The sequence below is a fragment of the Ornithorhynchus anatinus genome, chromosome 2, assembly GCF_004115215.2.
Source record: "Ornithorhynchus anatinus isolate Pmale09 chromosome 2, mOrnAna1.pri.v4, whole genome shotgun sequence".
In the NCBI taxonomy this organism is placed as follows: domain Eukaryota; kingdom Metazoa; phylum Chordata; class Mammalia; order Monotremata; family Ornithorhynchidae; genus Ornithorhynchus; species Ornithorhynchus anatinus.
In genome coordinates this window covers 76207447-76232012 of record NC_041729.1, presented here as the reverse complement: position 1 = coordinate 76232012, position 24566 = coordinate 76207447, and the positions used below count along the sequence as shown (strand labels likewise).

General features: G+C 43.3%; 1 protein-coding gene and 1 non-coding gene across 8 annotated transcripts in view; both read left to right on the top strand.

Moving 5' to 3' along the window:
- The first annotated feature begins 11402 nt into the window (after nt 1-11402).
- Nucleotides 11403-11540, top strand: LOC114809601. Its single transcript, XR_003757377.1, has one exon. It is a non-coding gene; the product is annotated as a small nucleolar RNA SNORA7 (small nucleolar RNA).
- A 744-nt stretch (nt 11541-12284) lies between these two features.
- Nucleotides 12285-24566, top strand: part of ESR1 (estrogen receptor 1) — a 276758-nt gene continuing 264476 nt past the window's right edge. For 2 of the 7 annotated variants that reach the window (XM_039911145.1, XM_039911146.1), the window contains exon 1: nt 22231-22530. The gene's annotated coding sequence lies outside the window, so the exon portion shown is untranslated. Of the gene's footprint in view, nt 12378-22230; nt 22531-24566 lie in introns of those variants that run through there. The other 5 variants (XM_029057453.2, XM_039911144.1, XM_029057452.2 and 2 more) reach the window with 5 other exon arrangements.

Below are 24566 nucleotides of genomic sequence, written 5' to 3'. Positions count from 1 at the left end.
GTCTGGAGTAACAATAGTATTTATTAAGTGACTAACGATATGCAAAGCCCTGTACAAAGAGCAGGGAAAGAAATTCACAGTTGAGATATTGACTGATTTATATCAATGTCTGTCACCCCCCTCTAGACTGTAAGCTTGTTGTGGGCAGGGAATGTGTCTGTTATACTGTTATAATATACTCTCCCAAATGCTTAGTACGCTGCTCTGCACACAGTAAGCATTCAATTAGTACGAATGACTGACTGAAACAGTCCCTGCCACCCAAGGTACTCACGATTTAAGAGTAAGTAGAGAGTGATTGGCAGCAGACAAGTAAGGAAAGTTAGGCAAATATAAAAAGACAAAGACGACGATAATGTGAAAGGAGCAGCAGGATTTCAGGCTAGTCATAGCCCTGTTCATTCATTCATTCAATCATATTTATTGAGTGCTTACTGTGTGCAAAACACTGTACTAAGCGCTTGGGAGAGTACACTATAAAACAGACACAACAAGCTCACAGTCTGGAGGGGGAGACAGACATTAATATCAATAAACAGATTAAATAAGTAAATTGCAATAAATCACATAATAACTAAATAAATTACAATGTGGCCTACTGGAAAGAGCACAGTTCCGCGTGTCAGAGGACCTGGGTTCCAATCTAGGCTCTACCACCTGCCTGCAAGTCACTTAACTTTTGTGCCTCAGTTACTTCATTTTTAAAATGGGGATTAAGACTGTGAGCCCTGTGTGGGATAGGGACTGTGTCCAACCTCATTTCCTTGAATCTACCCCAGTGCTTGGTAGAGTGCCTGGCACATAGCACTTAATAAATACCATTTAAAAAGAAAAAAATAAAAGGGGAAGCACAGATAGGGTCTTTATAATTCAATTTGTGGCAACAACAGCATTAGTTGTAGTAGTAGTAGTAGAACTAATTATAATAATTATAGCATTTAAGCATTTACTATGTGCCAAGCACTGCGCTAAGCTCAAGATAATCAGATCCTACATGAGGTTCACATTTCAAGTAAGAGGGAGAACAGATATTGATTCCCCATTTTGAAGGTGAAGGAACTGAGGCACAGAGAAGCCAAGTGACTTGCTCAAGGTCAAACAACAGGCAAGTGATGGAGCCTGGACTGGAACCCAGGTCCTCTGACTCCCAGAGCCATACATTTTCCACTAGGGCACGCTTATTCCTGATAGTAATAATGGTACTTACTGAGCCTTCATTGGGTGCACTACACTGTACTACATGCTAAGCAAAGTACCGCAGAATTGCAGGATTAGTAGTAGCAGAAGACCAACAAAGACCAACAGCTCCAAAGACCAACATTACTGAGACTCTCTTAATGTTCTGAAAGTCGAGAAGGCCACGTGCTGTCAGTGGTCGGATCCTTCCAGAGCAGGAACAGAGACTGATGGAAGTTCCCATGTCACAGTGGTGGGGCAGCATCTCTCCCGTATGGCTGGGTCCTAAAGGTCAGGTGAAAGGGGAATGGAGGATGGCTCACGTGATTGCTGCTTCTACAGTACTGCTTCAATTTAACGTAAAGAATCAGTTATGGGCTAGACACGGCATTAAATAGCAAGGCAAGATCACATATACCTGGGAAAACTCAGAGAAGGCCAGCCCAGAGGCTGGGGAGGGGTCTTGAGAGCAAAGGATTCAGAAAGAGCAGGGAACTCATGGTCCAATCATCTCTGGGAGATGAAGCGAGGAGACCGAGTCCTAGAGAAAGACCCAGGGCCACCTGCCCAGGGTGAAGATACAGAGGGCTTCTGCTTATCAAGACCCAATCATTAACCTGCAGAGAGATCAGGATCATCTGCAAGATATAAGGGGTGAATGTATGTGGCACAGGGACTGTATCCAACCTGATTATCTTGTATCTAACCGAGCCTTTAGTACAGTGCTTGGCGCACAGTAAGCACCACACAAATACCACAGTTACTATTATTATGTGTCAGTGTGCTTGCTCATTAGGAGTCAGAGCATCACAAAAAGCAGGTTGGGTATAAATGCTGGAATGTGTGGGAAAAAAAGACCTTGTGGTCACAGGGAACTGTCCGTCATTTGGGTGCTAGCCTTCTGGTGAGGTGTCACCCGACTGGTGAAGTCTGAAGCCCTCTAAAAAGCCTAGGATCCTACTGGATGGAAAACCATACAAAACTCCATCTATGACAACTGGCTGTTGAATCTGATGGGTGAGATCAGCGCTCACTGGAGAGTCCTTGGGGTTAGCAAGGGAAAAAGGCTTGCCACCCAGCCTCATTTCCCACCAATCAGTCAATCAATGGAATTTATTGATTGCTTACTGAGTAAGCTCTTGGGAGAGTACGATAGAGTAGGTAGGCACTATCCCTGCCCACAAGGAGCTTACCAGTTAGACTGTGATGCCAGCCTTTTGTTTTTCTCAACATCTCTTAGAGTTCACCTTTCATTCAGAGGGGCACCCACCTATTGGAAAGGGTCTCTGAATGACCAGGGCCACTTTCCAGTACCCACAGGGAGCAGCGAGAGCCTGAAAAATTAGAGCGGGACTCCCACATCTTGGAGGAGGCCCATCTCTCACCTTAATGGAAATTGACAGATCCCAATCGTATGAAGCTCTACCCGTCCCTTGCCCTGAAAGCACTGTGTGGCAAGTCACCTCTTTCTAAGGCATGGGCAAGGGATTCATTCATTCATTCATTCAATAGTATTTATTGAGCGCTTACTATGTGCAGAGCACTGTACTAGGCGCTTGGGATGAACAAGTCGGCAACAGATAGAGACAGTCCCTGCCGTCTGACGGGCTTACAGTCTAATCGGGGGAGACGGACAGACGAGAACAATGGCAATAAATAGAGTCAAGGGGAAGAACATCTCGTAAAAACAATGGCAACTAGATAGAATCAAGGCGATGTACAATTCATTAACAAAATAAATAGGGTAATGAAAATATATACAGTTGAGCGGACGAGTACAGTGCTGTGGGGATGGGAAGGGAGAGGTGGAGGAGCAGAGGGAAAAGGGGAAAAAGAGGGTTTAGCTGCGGAGAGGTAAAGGGGGGATGGCAGAGGGAGTAGAGGGAGAAGAGGAGCTCAGTCTCACCTCTTGGAGGAGGTGAGTTTTAAGTAGGGTTTTGAAGAGGGAAAGAGAATCAGTTTGGCGGAGGTGAGGATGGAGGGCGTTCCAGGACCGCGGGAGGACGTGACCCGGGGGTCGACGGCGGGATAGGCGAGACCGAGGGATGGTGACGAGGTGGGCGGCAGAGGAGCGCAGAGTGCGGGGTGGGCGGTAGAAAGAGAGAAGGGAGGAGAGTAGGAAGGGGCAAGGTGATGGAGAGCCTCGAAGCCTAGAGTGAGGAGTTTTTGTTTGGAGCGGAGGTTGATAGGCAACCACTGGAGTTGTTTAAGAAGGGGAGTGACATGCCCAGATCGTTTCTGCAGGAAGATGAGCCGGGCAGCGGAGTGAAGAATAGACTGGAGCGGGGCGAGAGAGGAGGAAGGGAGGTCAGAGAGAAGGCTGATACAGTAGTCTAGCCGGGATATAACGAGAGCCCGTAACAGTAAGGTAGCCGTTTGGGTGGAGAGGAAAGGGCGGATCTTGGCGATATTGTAGAGGTGAAACCGGCAGGTCTTGGTAACGGATAGGATGCGTGGGGTGAACGAGAGAGACGAGTCAAGGATGACACCGAGATTGCGGGCCTGAGAGACGGGAAGGATGGTCGTGCCATCAACGGTGATAGAGAAGTCTGGGAGAGGACCGGGTTTGGGAGGGAAGATGAGGAGCTCAGTCTTGCTCATGTTGAGTTTTAGGTGGCGGGCCGACATCCAGGTGGAGACGTCCCGGAGGCAGGAGGAGATGCGAGCCTGAAGGGAGGGGGAGAGGACAGGGGCGGAGATGTAGATCTGCGTGTCATCTGCGTAGAGATGGTAGTCAAAGCCGTGAGAGCGAATGAGTTCACCGAGGGAGTGAGTGTAAATGGAGAACAGAAGAGGGCCAAGAACTGACCCCTGAGGAACTCCAACAGTTAAAGGATGGGAGGGGGAGGAGGCGCCAGCGAAGGAGACTGAGAATGACCGGCCAGAGAGGTAAGAGGAGAACCAGGAGAGGACAGAGTCCGTGAAGCCAAGGTGAGATAAGGTATGGAGGAGGAGGGGATGGTCGACAGTGTCAAAGGCAGCAGAGAGGTCAAGGAGGAGCAGAATGGAGTAGGAGCCATTGGATTTGGCAAGAAGGAGGTCATGGGTGACCTTAGAGAGAGCAGTCTCGGTAGAGTGGAGGGGACGGAAGCCAGATTGGAGGGGGTCTAGGAGAGAATGGGAGTTAAGGAATTCTAGGCATCGATTGTAGACGACTCATTCTAGGATTTTGGAAAGGAAGGGTAGTAGGGAGATAGGGCGATAACTGGAGGGGGAAGTGGGGTCAAGAGCGGGTTTTTTTAGGATGGGGGAGACATGGGCATGTTTGAAGGCAGAGGGGAAGGAGCTCTTGGAGATTGAGTGGTTAAAAATAGAAGTTAAGGGATGCCTGTTCAGATTATAGGACCAGGTCCAATCTCGCATCTGCTTCTGTGCCGATGACTGATTTGAATGAAAACTGGACTGTCAGCAGTTTAACATTAGTGATATGTCAACACAATCAAAAACTGGACTGTCGGCAGTTTAACATTAGTGATATGTCAACGCGATCAGTCGATACTTTAATTTGAGATGATTAGTTAGAAAACCAAATGTGTGTAGACTTTATGCTTCAGAAGAAAGACGAAAAGTCTAATCTATGATGTATATCTCATAGTTAAGTTTGTATTTTTTCTGAGGGATGACAATTTTCAGTCCTTTTTCTATTTTGTAACTGTAAAAGAAGCTCAGGGTCTGAAGAGAGGGAAGAAACTGAGAATTCTGTTTCTGGATAACATACTGTAGACACTGCCGGATACTGGAGGACATTTCACTGTAATAATAATAATAATGATAATAATAACGATGGTATTTGTTAAACGCTTACTATGTGTCAAGCACTGAACTGATGCACAAAGAAGTTAAGTGTCTTGCCCAAGGTCACACAGCAGACAAGTAGCAGAGCCGGGATTAGAATCCAGTTCCTTCTGACTCCCAGGCCTGTGCTCTATCCACTAGGCCATGCTGCTTCCCCTGCTAACCAGCCTGCAGATCAATCTTCACAGCAGACCCATTGTAGGGTTGTACTAAGTATTACCTCTTTGGGAAGGGTGCCATCTTGCAGAAAACAATGTAGGTGGGAAGGGAAAATAAATGAGTGTTCTGAAATAATGAATAACTTTGACATTTTGTTTGATGTTAAGTTGCGTCCTTTGAACTTCTCTGTCCCTGCACACGGCAACATCTGCCAAGTAAGAGCGACAGTTACTGGATCACTGGGGACCCATTTGTCACGGTTGAGAGATAACAGTGCATTGTGGTCTTCCTCTTACATCTCAAACTTTCAGCAGCCAGTAAGAGGCACTGGCTTTGGTCCAGCCTACTTAGTCAGTGTGAATTAGCATGGATGGTTGAGTTTCACCACTTCTTGTCCACGGAAGCTGCCATCTGGGCATTCTTTGGTTTTGATCGACATGCGGTTGGAGATTGCTTTGTTAAATATTACCCCGAGTGCTTCATTGAAAATATATCATCTTTATCATCAGTGTTGCGAATTTGTGGATGTTTTTAGAGAAAGAGGAAATCAACATACTTCACCATGAATCTTCTTATCTCTGTCGCTAAGAACGTTCGCTAAGCAGCGTAGAACTTGCTGAAAGAGCCATCAAACACTAAATACCTTAGGAACTCCTTCAATGATAGAATCTCGGGGCTGGAAAGGACCTTGAGAAGCCATTTATTTAGTCTGTGTATCTTCAGTTGAGATCAGGTTTCTAGAGTCATCCAAATTACAGTTGAGGGGATAGGAAAAGTATCAGAGAAGGAGATGTCAGGTGGGTGTGCATGTGTGTGTGAAAAAGAGAGGGAGATTATGTGAAAGAGAGAAACAAATGGGAAAGGAAGAAAATGCCTAGATATGTGCAAACAGACTGATCCTTCTTCCGTCTTTCTTAGAATCCCATGCCATACCTACATTGTTCTGGGAGAGGCGTGGGTGCTGAACCCTGGCACCTGGTGGATTTTCAAAGAAAATCTCTTCTCTTAGGACTAAGCACACACCTCTTCTACATAGGACTAAGGATTTAGGACTTTGCACCTGGCCCCAGATGGTGCTTCCTTAAAGCTATGTGAACCATAGAGATCTTGGAGCTCTGCCCAAAGTTGCCAGGGTTTCTAAACAAGGCCCAGGATCTGCTCTTATGTGCAGGGCTGAGCCTGGCAAAGCCCAGCAGAAGTAAGCCCTGACTGCATACTATAACTAATGAGAACAAACACCTCAATTTAATCTTCTTGGTAACACATCCCCACATAAATGAGCTGGGATGCACTATTAAAAGTGAGAATGGTAGGGCCACACAGTTCAGCAGGCTTTAGACTATGGATTAGTGGATAGATCTTGGGCATGGGAGTCAGGAGGACCTGGGTTCTAATCCCAGCTCCGTCACTGGTTTTCTGTGAGTTGGGTAAGTCACTTCTCTTCTCTGTGCCTCAGTTACCTCATCTGTAAAATGGGGATTGAGACTGTGAGCCCCAAGTGGGGCTCAGACTGTACACTGACTCAGCTGACTGTCGATCAGACTGTAAGCCCGTCAGTGGGCAGAGATTGTCTCTATGTGTCACCAAATTGTACATTCCAAGCGCTTAGTACAGTGCTCTGCACATAGTAAGTGCTTAATAAATACTATTGAATGAATGAATGAATGTGGGACATGAACTGTTTCCAACCTAATTTAGCTTGTATCCACCTCAACGCTTAGTACAGTTTCTGGCACATAGTATGCATTCAACAAATACCAAAAAAAAAGAATGCACCTTGGCATGCTGTAGAACTGGAACCTGAAAAGAACCAGTGAGAGGATCTTGAAGGATCTAGAAGCAGATTAGCCTTCTGGAGAGAGCATAGGCCTGGGAGTCAGAAGGAACTGGGTTTTAATTCTGGCTCTGCAACCTGTCTGCTGTGTGACCTTGGGCAGATCACTTCACTTCTCTGTGGCTCAGTTACCTCATCTGAAAATAGGGGTTAAGACTATGAGACCCATATGGGACATTGGGTCCAACCTGATTAGCTTCCATCTACCCAGTGCTTATTATAGTGCCTGACACATACTAAATATTTAACAAATACCATAAAATGAGAGAAAGAGAGAAAGGGGGGTGTCCTGGGAGTTTGAGGCAAACATGGTGCAGACAATTTCTGCTTATCACACCAGAGTTTCAGTTTTCAGAGAGCCTCTCTGTAGAAAGTTTGGTGCTCCAAAGTCCAAATGATGGGTTTGTCATGCCAAAGGGATTTGAGGTTACAAGTACTAAGGACCTCACCTGCTTGTTAGATATACAGGGCATTATCTGGCTCTGCCATGAGCACCTGTCTAATGAAACATGGGAAAAAGCCAATGGACATAACACTGAGAGTCTCTGGAACAAACATTTTCAGATTATTGGTTTGGTAGGTGGGGTTTTGACGTTGTATAGTCCTGATCTTTTGGAAATCAAAGACCCATGGAGATATATTCTTGCACATATCTCAAACTCTGATACTTTCTTAGGATTTGCATTGAGTCCACCTTAATTAACCAGCTTCTTCTTCAGGTTGCCATCTTGAGATCTGTGGTAACCATTGGAAACCTAGTGACATACATAATTTTAGAGTTGGGTTGGATAATTCTAAATGATCCTAAACTAAAATCACCTTAGAAATAAGCCTAAATGTATTTTCATGTTCTGTCTTCAATAGGTACAAAGTCATATCTCCTGTATAATTCATATGTTGGGAGGCCAATATTTAGTTGTCTCATCTTTTCCAGATTGCATGATCCTAGTTTCTTTAGCCTTTCCTTAAAACCTCATTCCAGTCCTTTGGTCAAGTTTATGGGCCTTTTCTGGAACATCTCCAAAATCTCCATATTCTCCATATTACTTAGCTTTGGATTGTTGAACTGGACTGTGATCCTCTAGGAAGGGTGACCAGTGCAACACTTAGGAAAGTGATCTGAATAGTAGGAGGATTGTGTGCTATACTCCCTTTTGGCATCTTAGATTTTTGCTTGAATTTATTTTACCTTGGCTCTACACTGCTGACTTGTGCTCAGCTGGTAATCTCCTTAGATACCTCGATCCCTTTCTGACAAACATATGTAAATAATGATTTTCTCTCTTGTGTTTGAGCCATTTGTTTCACATTTAAAATGTGAAATACAGTTATCCCAAATGAATCCTCTTGAAATACCAAGTATTCATATTTTTCTTTTCAGAGTGATCAAACAAAGATCCTTGTTTTAATTTTGTTTACCAGAATACTTAGCTGCCATCTCAAGGTCCTATCAGAATTTCTCCAGTGCTTCTTTTTCTGTTTCATCTCTTTTGAAACCATATATTCCCTTGCTTCTTCATACCAGAGTTTCCCCAAATGTGTACCAAATGGGTCAGAATGACTCCAATTTTTTATTTGATAAAAAGCAAGGGCATAAAGTCAGAAAAATACATTTTACAATCAAATCCTGCCAAATATGCTGTATATTATGCTGCACAAAGGATGTATTCTGGGATGGGATTTACTTCTCCAACTTAAAATTCCAGCGTAGCAACCTTACTAGCTCATGCCAATAATTGAAGTCATCATTTTGTGTGTGAATATCCTTTTTAAATAAAACAATTGGATTTTTTGTTTCCAATTTTAATCTTTCAGAGTGTGAATCAGGAGTGACTATTGAGGCAGATTTTCACACTGCCCAAGTGGCACCAGGTGGTAATTTGGGCATTTTTATGTCCACAACAACTGAAGCCCCCAGGTGATTACGCTTTAGTGATTTGCAGCAGTAAGGATCAGTTTAGGCCATAGTTTTTTAACCTTCTGAGTTTGTCATTATAGATATAAAGTTTCTTTTATTGCACATTCTGATTTTTTTAAAGAACATTATTATTGGTCTTAATTCACATCTCTCTTCTTCCATCAGTATAGCTTCTGGGGCACTTCATAGAATTGCTCTGAATTAAGAACTCCAATATGACATAGTGGTATTATCTGCATTTCCTAAACTCTGAACTTCCTCCCAGGGGAAAAATTTAGGAAAAAAACTCAGGACCTGGCACACTGTGACTTAGGAAATTTCAGAGGAAACACCAAATTTAAGATCAGTTTCATTAGTATATATTGTATTGTCTTAGATGAGTTGTGATAAAAATACTAATTAACACCTAGAAGGAAAAAGTCAACCTAGGATCTGAAAGATTAGGTATAAAAAAGTGCTATTATCAGGTATGAAGGATGAGGTGAAGTTGAATCATGTTGAATATGAAATTTAGAGATTCTAAGTTTATGACCTTTTAAAAGAAAATCCTTTACTTTGGCATGATGTCAGAGATCACTGTGACCTTTATTCATGGTGATACAGCCTTGAAAAAGTAAAGGAGATGATCTGATTGGTTTGGGCAGCAATTGCTCACTCAAGGTTATACAAATATACTGATTATTGGACCATTTCCTTTTCAAGTGTAAACAGAGTCCTAATGGAGGGTTAAATAACGTTCCAGAACATCGTAGCATAATGCCAACTGTGTGCCAGAGGAGCAACAAATAAGATTCCCACCAGGCAGTGTCAGTTCTCTTAGATAGTGAGGGGCCCTACTCTCACATCCCCAAATCACAGGAGAGCTTCAAATGTTCCTGAGAAGAGCCTGTATATGAAGGTTAAACCAGGGAGGGCCCTGATATCTGTTCTAGTGTGGAGTCTCTCTGGGGAGTCTGCTCTCAGTCTGAGCTACTTCTGGAAGTCTGGAAGATTCCCATGTGCATGTTTGGTATCTTCTCTGAGTGCTGATATCGTCAGGAGGAAGTGCATGGAAATTGGAAGAACTTCCCAGAAAGGTCTCCAGAGAACCCAGGACAAACTGGGATCCCTGCTATTTCCCTGGGGATGCCCGAGGACCCACCTACCTGCCTGGGGAAACTCCAGACCAAGACCAATCCAGTTTCAGGGTCAACTCGAATGAGGGCAACTTGACACTCGATTGAGTTTGCCCAACCCTGCTTAGGTCTAGGTCTACAAACCCCGAGACTCTCCAGATGCCTTGTCATTTATGGTTGTGCCTGGGAGGTAAAGGCAGAAGCAGCTATAGCTTCTGGGGTGCTGGTGGTTCTGTGTGGTGTTCGTGCTGGGTTGTGCCTAATGGATATTGTTGTCCTTCATATTCAAAGAAGACACCACTCACGGTGATATTCATCTGTGAATGTTTGTGTGGCTGAGAATCGTAATAATAATAATAGTAGTATTTGTTAAGTACTTACTATGTGATAGACACTGTACTAAGAGCTGTGGTAGATACAAGCAAATTGAGATGGACACAGTCCCTGTCCCATGTAGGGCTCACAGTCTCAATCTCCATTTTGCAGATGAGGTAACTGAGTCACAGAGAAGTGAGCTGACTTTCCCAAGGTCGCACAACAGACAAGTGGAAGAGCCAGGATTAGAACCTATGGCTTTCTGATCCCCAGGCCTCTGCTCTATCCACTACCACCGTGGTGCTGAAGGCCAATGCGAATATACTGTTCTGGCCACAGTGCAATCAATGAATTGAGACAGGGAGTATGGTAGTGCTGTCTACAGTGAGGAGAAAGTCTAGGGGAAGACAGGGTTCAGGTGGGTAGAGGAGGATTTCTGTTACGGACACGTTATGTTTTGCTGTTTGTTCTACTGTGTCTTCAAAGTGTTTCCTCTACCTTTCTTGCATTCGGTTTCCCACTTCAGCTCTCTATATAGCAGCAGTTTGGGCATCCTCTGTCCTTCATTCTTCTCACATGTCCCACCCAGCCGAGCTAGTTTAGAAGATGCTAGGAGACAGACTACATTCCAGAACTTCACTGTTTGAGATGTTGTCTTGTCATTTGACATTGAGTAGGGCCTGTAAATGGTGATTAAAGCTGTTCACCTGGTATGAAGCCGCTTGAATAGCCAGAAATTTCTAAAGGGCAGAGGTCCCTGGACTGTGGGCCTCCTTGTTCAAATCATGGGACTATAGGCTAGGGTCCTCTCTGAGGGACTCAATCTGTGGGTCTGTCACACCTCAGCCTCCTTCCTTTCCCATCACTCCAGGGCCAGAGGACAGGACCAAATTTCCTGGTCCCCAAATCCAAAATGATAAGTGCCCTCCTTCAAAAATAGTATTTGTGAGACCCCACCCCAAGATGCTGGACTGATTCAGAGTCTAGAACCCTTACAGACCCTTTGTCTTTGAAACTTTAAAAGAATAAGCCCTTTAAAGGATTCTCAATGAAGAACTATCTTAAGTATTTTATGTGGTAGACAGGCTCACCCCTCTCAGGGTTGCACCTAGAGAGTTTCCAGTACTCTGCCAGTCTTGGCTACGGGAGGGAGAGTCCAGCAGAGGCCTATCCATTCCATTCCTAGCTTGGGCAGTGGCTAGCGAGTGGAAGGCAATCTGCTTCAAGTCAAAACTCACCTGTGCTGGACAGCAGTGATATGGGAGAGAGTCAAGGGCGGAGACTCAAGTTTACTGCGAGGAAGGGGGCAATGGTAAACCACTTCCATGTTTTTACTAAGAAAACTCTATAGATACACTACCAGAAAGATTGCAGATGGGGGTGGGGCATTCTGGGAGAGATGTGTCCATGGCATCACAATGGGTCGGAGACGACTCGATGGCATAAGACAAGACGGTCTCACCAGGATTCCTGAAAATAGCTGGCTAATAGCAGTGAGGACTGCCTTGGCTACTGTGTCAAATTCTCATCCATGTATTATTTCCCATAACTTTGCATGGAGTAAGTGCTTAAAAATACTATAACTATTACTACTACAAGATGACTACTCTCACCACAGGCACAGAATTGGCACTATGCTGTGGTTACTTCATCTAGAAATGGGTTTTGTATGTAAAATTCTTTCATACCCTTTTTAAGATTTTATTTTATGGTCTTTGTTAAACAGCCTACTATGTGTCAAACACTGTTTTAAGCACCGGAGTAGATAGAAGTTTATCAGGTTGGATGCAGTCTCTGTACCAAATGGGTTCACAGTCTAAATTGGAGGAAGGAGGATTTAATCCCCATTTTAAAGACAGGGTAACTGAGACACAGACAAGTTGAGTGAATTGCCCAAGGTCAAATATCAACCAATTGGTAGAGTTGAGATTAGAACTCAGGTCCTGTCTCACTGGCTTGTTCTTTTTCTATTAGGCCATGTATCCTCCAGAAAGACTCACAAGGATGAGAAAATGTGGATGGTGCTGCACAAATCTAAATCACTACAACTGATACCCCGGTGCAGGTACTCATTCTTAATAGTCTCAGGACCTAGAGTGATCCCTAGTTCTTAATGTGAGACTCCATCCATCCAACTATCCTGTGACAGCAGGATACCCAACCAACTGTTGAAATTGGGAAACTGCAACAGCAGAGAGAACTGAAAAAAAATGTTTCCAGGACACAGTAAAACAAAGCCTCAGACAATGTTGCAGCCCAGCTGAAAACCTGGTAGATAATTGCCGCGGATAGACCAGCATGACATACTCCTGTACCTGCAATGGTCTTTTCAGTCACATATGCATTCCTAGGTGAATTTCAGCACCAGTAGGATGTTTTCAGCTGCAAAAAACTCTATCTATGCACCTACAAATTGAAATTATGAGAATCATGAATAATGCTGATGATTTTTAGGAGAGATGAACCATGTCAAGTGAAAAAAAGCCTGTAGGTTAAGCCAGTAGAATTTCCCAACATCTGAACTATAAAGGATTCTAGCCTGTAAGCTTGTTGTGCGCAGGGAATGTGTCTGTTTATAGTGATATTGTACTCTCGCAAGCACTTAGTACAGTGCTCTGCACATAGCTAGTGCTCAATAAATACGTTTGAATGAACGAATGAATAAAGGACTTCCATCCACTTTTATGACTACTGCTGATACTTTTGGCAGTAAGAATTAGAGATATGATCAAAGGAAAATTTCCTTGTTTAGAAATTTCCAGCATCACAGCTGGACTCTTTGTGAGAGGTCACTATTGTATCAGTAACACATTTTACAAAAACTGTCTGTGTATTTCAGCTGCACATCAAAGCAACGTGTTACTAGTCATTTGACAATTTGTTACAAAGTATTTTTCCTCTTTACAAAAGCCTAGGCCTTTTTCATGCATTGAAAGAAAAGATTGTGTCAACAATCACCCTCTTATTTACTGCGGTTTAAAATCTGGTGATGGATATTTACTTGCACTGTGTAATGGCTCAGTGGGAGAGGGGAAAGGAGTTTAACGACACTGTTAAAGGAAAGGAAAGGAACAACAGTATTCACTTGGTAAACAGGCATTTCAAAGCTTTAACTCAAAAAGCACATTGGATTAGCCAGTGACCTCTATTTATCAGCTTTAACTATCTAATGATGCCCAGGAATGCTGAATTCCATTCCTCTGCCACATTGGTTACTTGGGTCATATTTTATGGCTGGATTAAAAACACCTATTTGCCCTGAATTTCAGTGAATTTTTGTAAGCAAACACCTAGGGGTGGTCACTTAAAGACAGCTTTCTGGGATCCTCTGCAGCTCTTAAAGACAACAGTGCCGAATCTGATCTCCCACTGGTGTTTTTAACTATACTGAAAATTAGCAATGTCAATTTCACCCCTTTATTGCTCTTCACGTTGATTGAGGAATGGATGGCCAAAATTCATGTACGCAGCATACATTCGTCTCGCTATATTCAGTGTGACTCAGCCCTCTCAGGGATGAAATGTCAATCCACAATCCTATATCTAAACTTAAAAATTTGTCACAACATGACCCAGAGACAGTCAAGGTTTGATAGTTTTCAGAAAATAATAGACTTGCAAGAATTCCTAATCCCTATGGAGCTTCTGAGCCAAAGGTGAATGATGGGGTTTTGTCTGTGGTGAAAAATACGTTTTGAAATCTGTGTTCTGTGTTGTGGGTTTTTGTATTCTCCTCTGCAAATCCTGTTTCAGGAATGAAGCCTGACCAAATTGATCCAGCAAGAATTCTGTATTGTTCCATTGCATGAGAGAACATTCTGGAAAGGAGTTATTTAAGATGAACTTGACTATTCACATTTCATATATAAGTAAAACAGATGCTAATGAATGGAAGTTGTTACATTTGGGACCAAATTGTCAGCTATCTTTATATTTAAAAGAGCTTGTGGATAATTACTGTTAATAAATGTTGCAAATAAAGTAAATTTATAGGTTTTTCATGAATGGTTTAGCCTCCAGTTTCCCCTAGTGATATTTTTAAGTGCTTTTATTTTACATGTTTAAGGTTTGAACTTCCAAGGGCCAAATCTCCGCAATTCATACCTGCCTAAAACCTATGTGCTCTGATAATCACTGTATTGCCAACTCAGAAAAAGGCTCATGCATTAAGGCTAGGCCTAGAGTAAACACCCGGAAAACTCAAATCTCCCAAATCAAACAGTGGATTCATTTATCCAGCAATTCTGGACAAAGAGTTTGAATGTTGTCATGTTACTATTAAAAATCCCATCTGAAAATAACTTTTAGGTTGGGTCTTTTCTACAGAATTGTATTTAAGTCAGGTCCCCCAATTCTCCCAAACTACTTTAGCCTGAAATATCTGAAACATTTAAATATCCAGATCACTCTTGGTCTAGATTTCCTATTGGCATGTTCTTGTCATTTAATAGTTATGGGAATGATTAGAAGTTTCCTTGGGTATCACAGTTCTTTATTTAGTATTAAAGGCATATACGGTGAGGCTCAGTTTACCAGTTTATCGTTGATTATTCTTGGGAGAAAGGGAGCTTGATGAGGCCCGCATCTCTAAGTATAAACTGTCCAACAATCCCTCAACATTTGATACCATACGTTTCAGTGCCTTTCATGCCTCTTATGTTTAGGCTGTGACCTTTCTGAGTAAACCTGTTTTTCTTAATTCAGCTTCTAGTGAAACTTCACTTCCTTTATTCATTTCCATGATTTCACAGATAAAAGATCTCTATTAAAATATTTCAAAATAGTGTTGGACATCACCCTGAGTTGTCTTTATCTGACTTTTGGGACAAACGTAACATCTAAATGTCCTGTGCACATCTTCTTGGGATTGACTTTTGCGGCTGCTGTTTGCTCACCATCACACAACCATCATATAGGGGATGTTAATTTTAGATGTTAATCAATCCCAGGCTGAACAAAGCATACTCCACTCAGAAGAGTAGTCAGTAACCACTTCCCAACTTAGCCTTACTTTTAGGGTGTTTTGGACAACAGAGTCACAACTGACTTTTTCTAACTTCATTCAAAAATACAATGCAAGGCAGGACTTTCTTTCTGTAAAGACGGGACATAGCTTTCAAACTGTAGGCCCAGAAATGCTTTTGGAAGAAAAATTCATTCTCAAATGTACTGCAGAATTTTAATACAGTGAGCTATTTGCTCAGCTCACAAGGATTCTGGTTAGCGTTAAGCAGAATGGATTCCATATTTTTTAAACATCTTTCCGAGCTGTCATATTCCTCATTTAGAAAGGGAATTCATGTCAATAAAGAATCACTCTAATGATGTTAGGTGCCATTAATGCACCTTTTTTTGTAATTCTGCGACAACTATTTGCACCACAACATTTATTTATTCCTTGGCTAAGAGTTAGTGAAATAAGCTAAAATTTTTGGTTGGCAGACTGAACGTTCCCATTAGCTACTCTTGTTTATGAGTCTATGAGGAATTAGCATTCCAACTTGGAGGGCAGAGTTCACTGGGAACTCATATTATATTTTACATTCTCAGAAAAAGCCAGAATAAAGAAATATTGACAATGCTCTCTTAATAATTCAGAGTCTTTTATGTTCATATACAAGTTTACCTGAGCACAATTTATGAAATGTTTTCAGGCTAATCTCTGGAAGGTAATAGGTAAGATCAAGAATTGCAATTACTGGATTTCAAAATCCCAAAGTTCCAATGGTCTGATAAGGGGTAGAATAAACATTTTCTCATGTGTCTATTTTTTATTTCATCTCTTGTCTCTCTGGGCAGTCTCATTACAATTTGGGGGCATTATTCCTGTGCAGAAACCACAGAAAGCTTCCTAAACTCTAATTGAACATACTGGGGAAGGAGTACCTTTCTAGGGGAACTAGAGATGAGGGAAGAGAGGGGAGATGGCTACTGCAATCACTTGGAGCCCGATTTGGGTCACTCAGACTCAAACCACTGATTTTAGGGAAGCAACTCTGGGGGATCATCTGGACTTGGCATTCACATCACCAAATCCTGTGGGTGCAGGACCTCTGATGTAGCAGCTCCTATAGTCTTGAGCTACTATAGAAGCTTCTCTCTTCTCAATCAATCAATCAACAAACCAATCAATCATATTTATTGAGCACTATACTAAGCACTCAGGAGAGTACGGTATAACAGAATTGGTAGACACGTTCCCCTACCCACAGTGAGCTTACTGTCTAGAGGGGAAGACAGACATTAATAAAAATACATAAATTATAGATATGTACATAAGTACTGTGGGCCTGAGGGAGGGGAAGATTTCTCTCTCCCTGTTGTATGGAACCCAGTAGATCAACAATTAGGCTGAGAAGGGAATGGGGCATTTCCATTCTGGATGGAGACCAGGGTTTCCCACCCTGGTTTAGAACTCTGAGAGCTCTCCTGTGTTTTGCGCGGAGAAGCTGTAAGGTGAGAGCCAAGAATCCTTCCTCGTAATCAATCACTAGTATTTACTGAGCACCTTCCCTGCTAACCATCCTACCAACCACTTGGGAGATTACAAGTGAGACACAATCCTTGCCCTGAGAGAATTTACAATCTGGAGACAGACACAAAGTAATTTGCATGTAAGAAGAAACGTGGATTGGTGAATAAATTAATGTTTAAATTCCCACAGTTCGCTCTTCTAAATTGGAGCATAGAGGTATAAAGTTCCGTGCCCTGGTAATGTACCAGATCAGGGCATTCTTCCAGAGAGAGCCATTTCAGTGGCTGTGCTTACCAGGCATTAATTCAAACAGGTGCTCAAGGAAACTTTTTCTTTCATTTATACTTTTCTTAGCCTTTGGCTACCATAAGACGGCACATATTTGCAATCCTTTTCCTTTGAGGCCTAAGGAATGGTTTTCTGGAAGCCCTGTTACTGTTCAATCATCACTTTATTGTGATGATCTCCTTTTCCACAGCATTTCAAATTGTTAGAGTGGAAGCTCTTTTAGGGCAGGGAACATGTGTTTTACTTCTCTGCACTCAGAAGACACTCAATAAATACTAATAATGCATTTATAGTTTACATGACCCTGGGGAGTGGGGTCTCTTCCATTGTGCAATCCACGGCTTAGTGGAAAGAGCCTGGGCTTGGGAGTCAGAGGTCGTGGGTTCTAATCCTGGCTCTGCCACGTCAGCTGTGTGACCTTGGGCAAATCACTTAACTTCTCTGTGCCTCAGTTACCTCATCTGTAAAATGGGGATGAAGACCGTGAGCCCCACGTGAGACCACCTGATTACCTGTATCTACCCCAGTGCTTAGAACAGTGCTTGGCATATAGTAAGCGCTTAAGAAATACCAACATTGTTATTATTATTCTTACTCCCTGGGAAGGTCTGTATGAACAATGCCTGGCTGCCTAGATCCATAATTTAGAGACAGAAGAGCCATTTCCAACTGTTTTCACCATGTGCTTTAATCACAAGTGGCGAAAAGATTGGAGCCAACCATTCTGGTCACAAATTCAATTGCTAGCAGTGATACAAACAGACGTGCAGTTATGACCTCTGTTACGTCTGCCACCCCTTGGCCATTTTAGCCAACTAATTTGAGCTGCCTATTTCACAAGACTCTGTCCTATCACTCCTAGCAAGTGTTTTCTGTGTTTTACCCTATCGACTCTACTGGAGAGTGAGTTAATAGTCTACTTTCACTTGAGATATTATTTATTCAGGGCTCAGGTACCTCATTCTGATTCATTAAGTCATCACCTTTCCTGTTTTAAAAACTTCTCTGCCTCATAACGAAGTACTGCATCGTTATGATGGTATTTGTGAAGCACTTACTATGTGCCAGGCACTGTTCTAAGCACTGGGGTAGATACAAGATAATCGGGTGGGACACAGTCCCTGTCCCACATAGGGCTCACAGTCTTAATCCCCATTTTACAGATGAAGGGACTGCAGCCTGGAGATGTTAAGTTACCCACCCGAGGTCACACAGCAGACAAGTGCCAGGACGAGGATTAGAACCCAGTTCCTTCTGACTCTCGGGTCCGTGCCCTATCCATTAGGCCTTGCTGTTTCTTTACATCAATCTCTGCTGGTGCTTGGGGCTAGTCAATTTTATTAGCCCTTCTCCCCCCGACCACGTGGTGCATGGCAGCTTCATATCACACAGCACATGAGGTAGGTGGGCACTGGCAGGAGTGAAAGGGAGGATGAGAAAGAGCAAAAAGAGAGGAGAGACAGAGAGGGAGGGAGGGAGCAGGAGCTCTCTCTGGACTGGCTTTCTCTCTTCCTCAAACCCTTAAACAGATTTCACTGTGGGCAGGAAGGTGGAGCATAAAAGATTCTCTCGGACATCCAGGTTTCTCTAGCAGCCCCCTTAGCCTCAGCAGCATTCCTTTTCATCTCCCCAGGCCCAGCTCTTGAGCTCCATGAAGGGTAGATCTGCTTGCAGGCAGAACAAGTGTGGGACCACTGAATAGGACAGACTGTGTCCCCCTGGGACCATTCATTCATTCAATAGTATTTATTGAGCGCTTACTATGTGCAGACCACTATACTAAGCGCTTGGAATGGACAATTCAGCAGTAGATAGAGACAATCCCTGCCCAATGACGGGCTCACAGTCTAAATGGGGGAGACAGAAAAGCAAAACAGAACAAAACAAAAACAAGACAATATCATCAAGATAAATAGAATCAAGGGCAAGTACACCTCACTAACAAAATAGATAGCGTAATAAATAACATATACAAACGAACACAGTGCTGAGGGGAGGGGAAGGGGGAAGAGCAGAGGATGGAGGGGAAGGGGAGCAGAGGGAAAAGGGGGGCTCAGTCTGGGAAGGCCTCCTGGAGGAGGTGAATACAGACCAATAAGCCAGCCATGGTCCTCCAGCCTGCATCACCAAATTCCTGACTTGAGGAAAACATAGAGCAATGTCTTTCCCAGCTTTCTTTTCTTTCCTTTATTTCCCACTGGTCATGAATTTGTAGACCCTCCCTGGGACAGCAGCTGCTGGAGACTACCATTCTGGGAGACCAAGTGTTCCCAGGCAAGGAAGTCTCTGGATGGGAGCAATCCCAGGCAGAATATTCATAATAATAATACATAGTAATAATAACTGTGGTGTTTGTTACGTGCTTAATGTGTGCCAGGCACTGTACTACGCATTGGGGTGGATTCAAAGAAATCAGGTTGGACACAGTCCCTGTCCTGCATGGGGCTCACTGTCTTAATCCCCATTTTACAGATGAGGGAAATGAGGCACAGATAAGTGAAGTGACTTGCCCAAGGCCACACAGCAGACAAGTGGTGGAGCCAGGATTAAAACCCATGACCTTATCACTCCCAGGCCTATGCTCTACCAACTTTGCTATGTTGCTTAGGCCCCCCCACCCTGGCCAACCTGTGGCCTCTGTTGTCTCCTTTCCCAAATATGTCGCCTCCCTTACCTGTCTGCTTCTTGTATCTTCATCTCCCCATTGCCCCACCCTGCCCTTCCCTGGCCTTATATCTTCCCACCCAAGCAGGAGCCAGTCATCCGCCCATCACATGCTGGATTTGTTCCCAGAAACTGACTAAAGTTTCTTGAAGGGGAGGGAGTCCCTGCATGGGTTGGGGAGTGATTGTGGGAAAAATGCCCTCCATTTGACTGCCTTTTTATGGTATTTGTTAAGTGCTTATTCCCACATGGAGCTCATAATGTTAATCCCCATCTTACAGATGAAGTAACTTGAGGCACCGAGAAGTTAAATGACTTGCCTGAGGTCACCCAGCAGACAAGGGGAAGAGCTGGGATTACAATCCAGTTCCTTCTGCATTTGAGGACCGTTTCTGTGGAGAGTGTAGTGGAGGCAGCAGCTTGAGTGGTTGGGAAGGGGTAGGGCAAAATGTGGGATGTTCAGACACCCTAGACTTTCAGGTCCCTAAGTCCCTACCTTAAGATGGACCTGCCCTGGGCTATTGGTTTTTTGTTGGGTTTTTTTTGGTATAGCTTGGTAATACTCTTTGAAGTCTAAAAAAGAGATAGCAAGGGAAAACTTCCGATAACTGGCAGCTACTGCTAAAATTCAGGTGTTTTTATTTGGGCTGGTAGACTATTTGGAACTACCGGTTCCTCCCATTCTAACTTTGTCTTTGCTGATGGGGCTGGTTTTTCAGAAACGAAAGGCAGAATGTCACAGAAATAGTCAGCTTCTTAAACATGTATAGTGTGACTGGATGGCATCTAAAACGACGAGGGTGGTGGGCATTCTGGGAAAATTTTGAAAGTCTGGATGCTGCAATGAAAGCGCTATAAATACGGTCCATAATATGTTTTGTAAATGGTCACCCAGTCACCCAAACCACAGACTTTTTTCAAGAGGTCTTTATTGTTCTTCCATTTTAGAATAAAATTGTTGATGTCAAATAAACATTCAAGAACCAGCATTTAGATTCAGAACCGTAATTAACTTGAACAATGCCAAACCACCTGTGTGAGCGGGAAAGAACCAATTGTGATAGCATTATGATCTGTTTTAAAAATGACACCAACTCCATTTAGTCCAGTTGTAAAAGGCAATAACATTTTTAATATCACCAATAAGATTCTAATAGAGAAGAAATTGGACCTGTTTGGCTCAGAATCTCTCTAGGAGTGAAGTGGAAACCTGGTTTCAAAAGCTGCAGCCCTGAGCCTCATCTCCATCTATGCATTCTATTTGAGCCTATGGTCAAAGTCACCAAAAGGATTCATTTTTTTTTTTTTTAAACATTCTGCGATAGAGAAGACCTAGCAAAGAAGGAAATAGGTCTCTTACCTGCGAACTTAATTTTTAGAGGGGCAAGTCAGCTATAGGGAAACAATTTGAAGTGTGTAGAAAGGGTATTCCCTTTATTCTCTCCTTAAAATAAGTGAAGTGTGGTATTCATTGAAGGAAGGCATTTTTCTCTCTCTCCTCATGCAAGAGGCCGAGGAAATGATCCTCAAAGAATCACAAAGCATTGAAATGGAGGGCTAAGGGACCACAGATGGATTGGAAAAATTGCCTTTATTGGACATCCCTTACTGACTTGGACTACTTTGTTTGGAATGCACTGTGCCTATGACAAGATATCCAGGCTTCTCATGCTCCCAAATGGAAACGGGAATCTTGATGGTTCTTCTTTTTTCTTTTTTCCTAAAATCTCCATATGGTGACCACATGTCCAGAGGGGTCCTGTGCCTATTACCCAGAGGAACCCCTTTTTACTGCCTATCATTACTGTGACTTTGGGACCAGCTTGCTAAATCGACATTTGCAGGAGGCTAAGGGACATCTCTGCTCAACATCAACTCTATTTGGCGGGGCCGGTGGGGTTGGGGGGGAGGAAAATAAGATTTAAAACAATTACACCCATGCTGTCCTAAATTCCAGTCATTACTCTTCTAAGTTTTATTTCGGTTGTCTACAAGACAGTCCACTGAGTGTTTTCATGGCAAGTTTTGTGGGCTTGGAGAGAGGTGAGAGGAAAAGGAGGGAAGATTTAATTCATCTATAGGCCCATCGCTAGAATTCTGAGACATTTATTTGAAACCCTAACTGCTTGGCACAATTAGAGGCATTTTGGCACCCGGGGAAGAGTTTTTCTATATTGATTCTAGGGGAACACTCATTCAAACAGCATTGTGGAAAGCTTTTGATGTTAAATCATACTTCAGAAAAAAAAAAAGAAAAAAGAAAACCCTAAAAAGCACCCCTGTCACATTTGGCAAACTTGATTTGTTTGTCCTTTTAACTAACTTGCTTTTCTGAGCAGAGTCCATTATTGTCAGCGGGACTGTTTCTGCTCGTGCCTTCGGTAGCGGTCGAAAGCAGAGGGTACTGCCAGGTGCCAGGGGTGTGGTGTGGAGCAGAACCGGAAATGAACGGACCCCCAGTTTCTGTTCTCATTGTGCACGATTTACGATCGCTGCCCCATGTTGCTCTCCGTGGGCAGCAAGCAACCTTAAACTCACAGCTGCCATTCACTCTGCTCTGTAGAGCAGCAGAGCTGCTGTGCCTAGTGTTCAGAAAGCTGCCAGGCACCCTGCCTGCTGGCTTTCTTACAAACCCCAGCTATTTCACACAGACCCACACGCACACAAACACACACACACCCACACCGTGCAGAGACACACGTACATATACTCCTTTCCTCATCTCACTCCGAGCCCTCCCGTTCTGCACATCCATGGAACATTTCTGGAAAGACGCTCTCTATCTGGTCTGGTAGGATTGTTTTGGATTTTTTTCTTTGTTGTTATCTCAACCTGCTTTGAATAAGCCTTACCTTTTCCTATCTATATCTGGAGTGTGACAAGAAGGGGAAAACCCCATTGTGTGTGTATGTGTGTGTGTGCGCGCGCGCTGTATATATATATATATATATATATTTATGTCACCGCCAAGCTTGTAGGCATGTCAGTTTTATATCCTAGATTTTAAAGAGATGTGTGTATATTTTTAGAGTCAAAATCAATGTATTGTCAAAAATGTGAGGCATGACTTTCTGAAAGGAAACAATTTAAAGAAAGTTGCTTGGAAAAGTATTTAGAGTTAGAGGGAAAAACTTATAGGTTTAACTTTCCAGAGAATTTTAAAAACCTCTTGCTGACTGTCCTTAGCTCTTTATCCTAATTGCAGTGTGGGGTCAATTTAAAATGATTAGTACTTGTATTTTTCCAGAGTGGAGAGCTCTAAACACTGATTTTCTTGTTTGAATGATTTGATTTATACATTTATGCCTTTGCCCATAAAGTATATGGATTTTAGCGATGAGGGAGAGTAAGCTATGAATTCCATTGGACTATTTAGGTAGGGGAAGAGCGAATTGCAGAGCAGAAATGACACTAGATTTTGGCTACACGCTTTATTGTAATGCCCCCCACCCCCCACCCCCTGCTGCCGCACACCTCCACATCTTTTTTGTTATACTGAGTTTCCTTTAGATGAACTAATAATCTACAGTAACTCGGAACTTTTTCTCCGTTTCTCTATTTTGGTCTACTTAGATTTTTCTTGGTACGTCTGATTCTGGGGATAATTAATAATCAGCCTCGTATCCCAGCCCAAGTAAAATGGGTGTTAAATCGAGGATGAAGGGGATAAAATGCAAATGTCGGATTTATGATCGCGGTATTTTGTTTACGCTTAAGACCACAATTTCAGCTTCATTTTGTTTTCCACGATCTTGGCTAGTGGGCTGAGATCTCATTTCAGGGGGGAAAAAAAGTCATGTTTCATCTCAGGCTTCTTGAACTTTAAGTTGTGCAGGCTGAAAAAGTTGCGTGAACAAACTGACACGTGCAGCTGATCAAAGGTTTTTGCGACTCATCATTCACGTGAAAAAAAAATCAATCCACCAGCATTCTAGTCTGTATACTTTTTTTTTTCCCCTTCCCTGCCAAGATTTGTCCATCGATCCATGCCGCTGCCAGAGTCTAACCTCTACCTTGTGCCTGGCTGCAGGAGCAACGGCATATTCCCTTCCCTGCCTGAGCTCGGTTACAGAATAGCCCTCTCCAGGGTCATTCTATGTACACACTACATATTTCTGGCGGACGTGAAAAGTGAATCAAACAGAGAGAGAGAGACAAACAGAGATAAATTGGAGCCTGGCAGGGGCTTAAGAGGCAGTGCGTTGGAGAGGGGCTACGGGCCACTGAATTAGCCTGCCCCGTTGGGCCTACTCCCGGCTCCGCCGCTTGTCTGCTGGGTGACCTTGGGCAAGCCACTTAACTTTTCTGTGCCTCAGTTAGCTCCTCTGGAAAATGGGCACTGAGACCGTGAGACCCACGTGGGTCAACCTGATTACCTTGCATCTACCCCAGCGCTTAGAACTGTGCTTGGCACATAGTAAGCGCTTAACGAAAACCATAATGATTATTCCCTCTAGACCGTGAGCCCGCTGTGGAGCGGGATTGTCACTCTTTATAGCTGTCTTGTACTTCCCAAGCGCTTAGTACAGTGCCCGGCATGCAATAAGTGCTCATTAAGTATGACTGAATTGAATGGATGATATTATTATTATTATTACTCCCCTGACCCACCTTTCATTCATTCATTCATTCATTCAGTCAGTCAATCAGTCAGTCAGTCAGTATTTATTGAGAGCTTACTGCTTGCAGAGCACTGTACTAAACAGCGTGCCTCAGTGGAAAGAGCACGGGCTTGGGAATCAGAGGTCATGGGTTCGAATTCCAGCTCCGCCACTTGTCAGCTGTGTGACTTTGGACAAGTCACTTCACTCCTCCGTGCCCTCAGTT